The sequence below is a fragment of the Euleptes europaea genome, chromosome 1 (genome assembly GCF_029931775.1).
Source record: "Euleptes europaea isolate rEulEur1 chromosome 1, rEulEur1.hap1, whole genome shotgun sequence".
NCBI lineage: Eukaryota > Metazoa > Chordata > Lepidosauria > Squamata > Sphaerodactylidae > Euleptes > Euleptes europaea.
In genome coordinates this window covers 94452208-94459305 of record NC_079312.1, presented here as the reverse complement: position 1 = coordinate 94459305, position 7098 = coordinate 94452208, and the positions used below count along the sequence as shown (strand labels likewise).

General features: G+C 45.9%; 1 pseudogene; it reads left to right on the top strand.

Annotated features, from left to right (window-relative positions):
- Positions 1 to 4171: 4171 nt before the first annotated feature.
- Positions 4172 to 6036, top strand: LOC130479186 (tropomyosin alpha-4 chain-like; annotated as a pseudogene).
- Positions 6037 to 7098: the final 1062 nt, after the last annotated feature.

The window sequence follows — 7098 nt, the reverse complement described above, 5'->3', positions numbered from 1 at the left end:
GCCATCCAAAACAGCTTGAACAGGATCATTAAGCAGAAGCAGTAATAGCCTGGAATAGGCTTCTGTACTATACAGAAAAATTGTAGTAGGGGTATCTGAAAGTAGCTCAGTTATTTAGAGGCGCAGGTAGAACATGGGGTATTAAAAGGCATATGAAGCCCCTTTATCAAGTTTGCTGTGCATCTGGCAAGGGTAAACAATGTCTCTGAGGGCACAACCCTGTTTTGGCTTACAGGTCCGTAGGCCCACAACCCCATGCTACAGTGAGCCCCTCATCACAGTGTCTAGGGGTACCTTATACAAGGTCTTACTGGTTAACCAGCTGTGGCTTTCTCTGGGCAGAAAGCATCTGGCCACTGTGGTGCATGCCCTGGTCACAGGTAGATTAGATCACTACAAAACAGTCTATATAGGTCTGACCTTGAAAAGTGTTCAGAAGCTTCAATTGGTACAGAATGCTGCAGCCAGGACTGGAGTGGGCTGTAGGGATGATATCATTCTAGTTTTAATCCATCTACCCTGGCTGCCAATTTGTTTGCAGCCCCAATTCAAGATGGTGGTTTTGACCTTTCAAGCCCTACATGGTTTTGGACCAGCATGCTGCCTTAAGAGAATGCCTTAAGAAAATGAACATAGTGGTCAGGTAGGTTTGACTACTCCCACATGAAGCTACCTGACTGATATGGTATTGCATGAGGCCCTGCTTAGGGTGTCCCCACTTTCTGAGCTAACAGGTTGTAATCTGTAATCTGTAAAAACCATTTGAAGCCATCCGCCTGTGCAGTTCTTAATGCTTAAGTCTTTTTAAAGACCTTAGGGAAAGTCTTTAAGGATGTTATATTGTTAGATCTTACTTCTTTGCATTGACAATTACTAAGTGATAAACAATTTTATACTTTTGGCTTATACTTATACTTTTTTACTGAAAACAAAAGGCAAGAAATAGCAGTAAATTGACAATAAACAATTCTATAGGTTTTTAAAGAAAAAGTAGCAAGCAAAGGACCACATAATATTTTGCATGTCAATGCATCACATTTCTTATTGTCAAGTGGATGTTCCCTGTTATATATATTGCAGCACTATAGCTCCTTTTGAGCACATTCTAAAACTTTTTAAAGTTGATGTGCCATAAAACACTTCTAGCTGTTGATAGGATTTATGTGGAATATAAAGCGTGTTGGTTTTATGCAAGGGACACTTTTAACTTGGCTGGCTCTTTTGGAAGTACATTCAGACTTTGCCCTGAAGCCGAGCTATAAAGAGTCTAGGCATAAGACTCCTTTAACCACAACTCTAACCAGCCTTGCATTTTGGCTATGTATACACAGCAATGTGGCATAAAATACCACGGGTGGTTCCACACTGGGGCTATTCTCCACGGTTCTATGAAAAAAGCCCACATGAAAAATGCGCACAGAAAAACCCCCACTGTCATTAACGCACACAAGAAAAAAGCCCACACGGAAAAAAGACCAAATGCTCATGCCAATAAAGGTGACTGAAACTGAACTACTCTGGCAGTAATGACAAGTGAAGGTGTGGTGCTCCGATGCGACTGGAGGTCAGGGCGGTGACCAGTGCCGGGGCATTCTGACGATACAGCACCCCATATTTCCGCCGCTGTTGTCCTTGGAGCTACAACTCCTGAACCCACCCCAAACTTCTCCTGGCCTTAAGTATTTTTTGAGTATTTTTCTGTGTGGGCGTTTTTTCCATTTGGGCTTTTTTCCATGTGGGCTTTTTTCTTGAGAGCATTTATGACAGTGGGGTTTTTTCTGTGAGCAATTTTCATGTGGGCATTTTTCATGTGGATTTTTTTTCTGGTTACTATTCTCCACAATCAAGTTGTTGCTGGTCCAGCATTAGCTGCATGTAGCATTACAATGAAGGATCCACATTGTAGTGGATATTGCATTTGAAGTAATTTGCTTCATGTATTTTCCATCTGTACGGGGTGGGGGGATTCTTTCTGTAATAATCATGAATCCACTTTTCTGCTGTTTGCTGGCCTCAATAGTGACATACCTCAATAATCCCCCCCAAGTATGAGCGGATTAGCATTATTTCATCATGACATGTAATGTTAGAAACAGAAATCACACAAATCATGTAACAGCACCAGTAATCATATTTCCAACACATGTCAAAACATGTCATTCTGAAAACGTGGTGAAACAGTAGCACAAAGATCATCCAGGCATCAAAGAAATTGTGCTTCTATTCTGCACAAAATCATAACAAATCAGCTCCTAGGAAAAGCTCCATAATACAGAAAGGATGGGAAAACAGGATGGATGAGAATTATATCTGGAATCTCTGCTGTAATTGTATGTACAAATGATCATTGTTGCACTACATTTGATGAGAACGGAACCATTTCTAATGTGGGTACCAGGCACCATGAGGACCACAGACACCGTGTCAGGGCAGCCTCAGTCTTTTGATCAGACTACGTGGTGATCAGAGAAATAGTGTCCAGGTCTCTGCTCTGGTTAGACCTCATCTAGAGTATTGTGTTCAGTTTTGGACACCGCAATTTAAGAAGGATGTAGACAAGCTGGAATGTGTCCAGAGGAGGGCAACAAAAATGGTGAGGGGTCTGGAGACCAAGTCCTATGAGGAAAAGGTGAAGGAGCTGGGTATGTTTAGCCTGAAGAGGAGAAGACTGAGAGGGGATATGATAACCATGTTCAAGTACTTGAAGGGCTGTCATGTAGAGGATGGTGCCGAGATGTTTTCTGTTGGACCAGAGCCAACGGGTTGAAATTAAATCAAAAGAGTTTCCGTCTAGACATTAGGAATATTTTCTAACAGTTAGAGCAGTTCCTCAGTGGAACAGGCTTCCTCAGGAGGTGGTAAGCTCTCCTTCCCTGGAGGTTTTTAAGCAGAGACTAGATGGCCATCTGTCAGCAATGCTGATTCTATTACCTTAGGCAGATCATGAGAGGGCATCTTGGCCATCTTCTGGGCATGGAGTATGGGTCACTGGGGGTGTATGGGGGAGGTAGTTGTGAATTTCCTACATTGTGCAGGGGGCTGGACTAAATGACCCTGATGGTCCCTTCCATCTCTCATTCTATGAAATGTTTAGATTGCATTAAATAACTCAAACAGCTGCTGATCACTAAGTTGGCAGCTGCCTGTTGGTCAGAAGCCCACTCCTAGCTGATCGGGGATCAGACAGAAATCTGGTTCTTGTCAATGCCATAGCAAAATAGCTACACAGTGAAGATGCAAAAGGGAACTCTTCCCTTCCATCCACCGAGTGGCAGACATAATGCTGGCTGGGAAGGCTGAAGGACATTTTGCTTCCCACCTCCTCTCAGCTACTGGTAACAGGGAGAAAATTGTGAGGGTCCATAAAGGTGGGGAAAGTAGGACAGAAACTCCTTCCCTGCTCCCTCACAGCTGGCCTTCAGCTACTGATCTAATTCAAGTTACTGGCATTCACAGACAAAGGCCCTTGATGATGTCCAAAGGTCATCGTATTTGCATGACCATATCTCCTCCCTTGCTCCATGATGACAGCTTTGCTTGTCTGAGCCAAGCCTTCTATGGGTGCCACCTTGCAAATGGGCAAGATCAACAGCCACATGTACACAGGTGTTTTCTGTTGTGGCCCCCACCTTGTAGAATGGCCTGCCTGAGAAGATCAGAAGGGATCCATTACTTTCATTCCATGAACTATGTAAAACAGAATTGTTCAAGTGGACATTTTTGTAAAGACAATAGGGCTATATTATAATAGGAGTATGGATACACCAGTGTGCATAATATTTGTATTTTTTAGACTGCTCTTTCCCAACTATTATTATCTGTTTGCTGTGCGTATTATCCTTGTTTCACTGCATTGTTTTCTACTTACATTATTTTTACTGCATTGTTTTCTACTTTCACAATAGCATTGTCTTCATTTTTAACATATGATGCCTAATACTCTATACTTTGTGTCAGATTTCTGCAATCCTCATTTTATTTTATTGCTTACTAGATGCCCATCCTATTGATTTCATTGATTTACACCATGGAATTTTCTGTGAGTCTCAGTAAGAAAGATGGAGTATAAACATAGTATACAAAAAAAAAATTATCAACTGCCCGCAGAAGCCCCGCCACACTGCGCCATGTGCAGCCCAGCCCTGGCCTCAGCCCCGACAAGGCCGCTGCCATGACTGGCTCGTTGGAGGCGGTGAAGTGCAAGATCCAAGTGCTGCAGCACAAGGCCAGCAAGGCCGAGGACTGTGCCCAAGCACTGCAGCGCCAGCATGACTAGGAGCGGGAGCAGTGTGAGAAAGCTGAAGGGGGAGGTGGAAGTACTGAATAGCCGGATCTAGGGCTGTTGATTCGGTTTGGCCCGAACTGAAAAACAGCCGAATTTCTCTCAAGTCAGCGGTTTTTCAGTTCCGATGAACCGAACTCAAAAAGGGGGGAACCAGGGAGCCGAATTGGCCGAGTTCGGGGTGTTCCTGAATAAATTCGGCCTTTCCCCCACCCCACGTGCCTTCAGGGAGCTTCCCTGGAGAGGCGCGGGGTGCCCTTTAAACAGATCTGTTCCTCCCGGCCGGGAGGAACAGATCTGTTTAAAGGGCACCCCGCGCCACTCCAGGGAAGCCCCCTGAAGGGGGCGGGGTGCCCTTTAAACATATCTGTGCCTCCCGGGCGGGAGGCACAAATTTCTTTAAAGGGCACCCTGCGCCTCTCCAGGGAAGCCCTCTGAAGGGGGGCGGGGTGCCCTTTGAACAGATTTGTGCCTCCCGGCCGGGAGACACAGATCTGTTTAAAGGGCACCCCGCGCCTCTCCAGGGAAGCCCCCTGAAGGGGGACGGGGTGCCCTTTAAACAGATCTGTGTCTCCCGGCCGGGAGGCACAAATCTGTTCAAAGGGCACCCCGCGCCTCTCCAGGGAAGCCCTCTGAAGGGGGGCGGGGTGCCCTTTAAACAGATTTGTGCCTCCCGGCCGGGAGGCACAGATCTGTTTAAAGGGCACCCCGCGCCTCTCCAGGGAAGCCCCCTAAAGGGGGCAGGGTGCCCTTTAAAGAGATCTGTGCCTCCTGGCCGGGAGGCCCAAATCTGTTTAAAGGGCACCCCGCCCCCCTTCAGAGGGCTTCCCTGGAGAGGCGCATGGGGGGCGAATTTTCCCCTGAACTCCGGATGCCCCTGAATTTCCAGGGATCCAAAGTGGGGGAGTTTGGACTTCGGCACGGCCCGAATAAAAACGGGCCGAAATTTGCCGAAGCCGAACTATACCAATTTTTTTTTCAACAGCCCTAGCTGGATCCAGCTGGTGGGAGAACTGGGTTGTGTCCAGGAGATAGGGTTGCCAACTGCCAGGTAGTAGCAAGAGATCTCCTGCTATTTCAACTGATCTCCAGCCGATAGAGATATGTTCACCTGGAGAAAATGGCTGCTTTGGCCATTGGACTCTATGGCATTGAAATCCCTCCCCTCCCCAAACCCCACCCCCCTCAGGCTCTGCCCCCAATACCTCCTGCCAGTGATGAAGAGGGACCTGGAAACCCTACCAGGAGCGCCTGGCCACTGCCTTGCAGAAGCTGGAGGAGATGGAGAAGGTAGCAGACAAAAGTGAGAGGGGCATGAAGGTGATTGAAAACAGGGCTATGAAAGATGAAGAGAAAATGGAAATCCAGGAGATGCAACTGAAGGAGGCAAAGTACATTGCAGAGGAGGCTGACTGCAAATATGAGGAGGTTGCCTGTAAACTGGTCATTCTAGAGGGAGAACTGGAAAGAGCTGAAGAATGAGCCAAGGTGTCTGAGGCAAAATGCAGCGACCTGGAAGAGGAGCTGAAGAATGTCACCAATAACCTGAAAGCTCTTTATGCTCAGTTGGAGAAGTACTCTGAAAAAGAGGACAAATACGAGGAGGAAATCAAGCTTCTCACTGACAAACTGAAGGAGGCTGAAACCCTGGCCAAGTTTGCAGAAAGAACTGTTGCAAAATGGGAAAAGACGATTGATGATCTAGAAGAAAAAGTTGCCCAGGCAAAAGAAGAGACTTGAGCTTGCAACAAACATTGGATCAACCCTTACGCGAGCTCAGCGGCATATAATGGGTTGGAATTTGGAAAGTATCCTGACTTCTGATTGTTAGAGCCACCCGCAGGTCACTCTAAGGATTCGGCTCTTGGTGCTTTGTCCAAGTACGAAATAACCACAGGCAAAAATAAAGTAAAAATCTTTGATTTATTGTGCACAATAAAGGTCACTGCTAGCAAGCAAGGGTTGCTGAATGCAGAGAGCATTTGACACAAGCATAATGTCACCTTATATACCTTTTCGCTGGTGTGTAGTAATACAACATTATGACTTGCACGTGACATATAGCAGTATGTGACAAAAACGGACTAGTGACATCTGAGTTAGTATAATCAATATTGGAATGTGGACTGGCGATACATTGGTTGGTTGTTGTACGTAGACAACCTTGAGAATGTGCGTTCTACTGATATGCATAGAAGTCAGATTGCCATCATTGCTTTAAGACATGCATTCTTCTAGCATAGCCTCTGGATACTCACTGTCCTTGTGAGGTTCCATAAACAATATGCCTTAGATCTCTGTGGCGCTACAGGCCTTCTATCTATGCATATAGCTCATGTTGTTTACAGCAGCTCCCTGTGGCATTTTCTCAAGGAATCTTTCCTGTCACCATTCTTTCCCATAACATTCCCACTCAGTAGGGCAGAGTGGAATCAAAGCATGGATTAATACAAAATCTAATACTGAAAAGGATTGATTCAAGATTTAATATGGCATGTCCCCTATCATGATCACCCTGAAAAGACATGCTTGGAGTGGTTGCTTCCTCTCCCCCCCTCTCTCCCCACTCTCTCTTTTTAAATCATGGAAAGAGCAAATAAGGGACCAAATATTTCTTTCTTGTGTTCTCCCTCCTACTTAAATTGTTCTGGCTCTGGGGCAGAAATTGAATGTAGGGCTGTTGAAAAAAATTTGGTACAGTTTGGCTTCGGCAAAATTCGGCCCTTTTAAATTCAGGCCGTGCCGAAGTCCGAACTCCCCCACTTCGGATCCCCGAAATTCGGGCGAGATCCGGAGTTTGGGGGGAAATTCCCCCC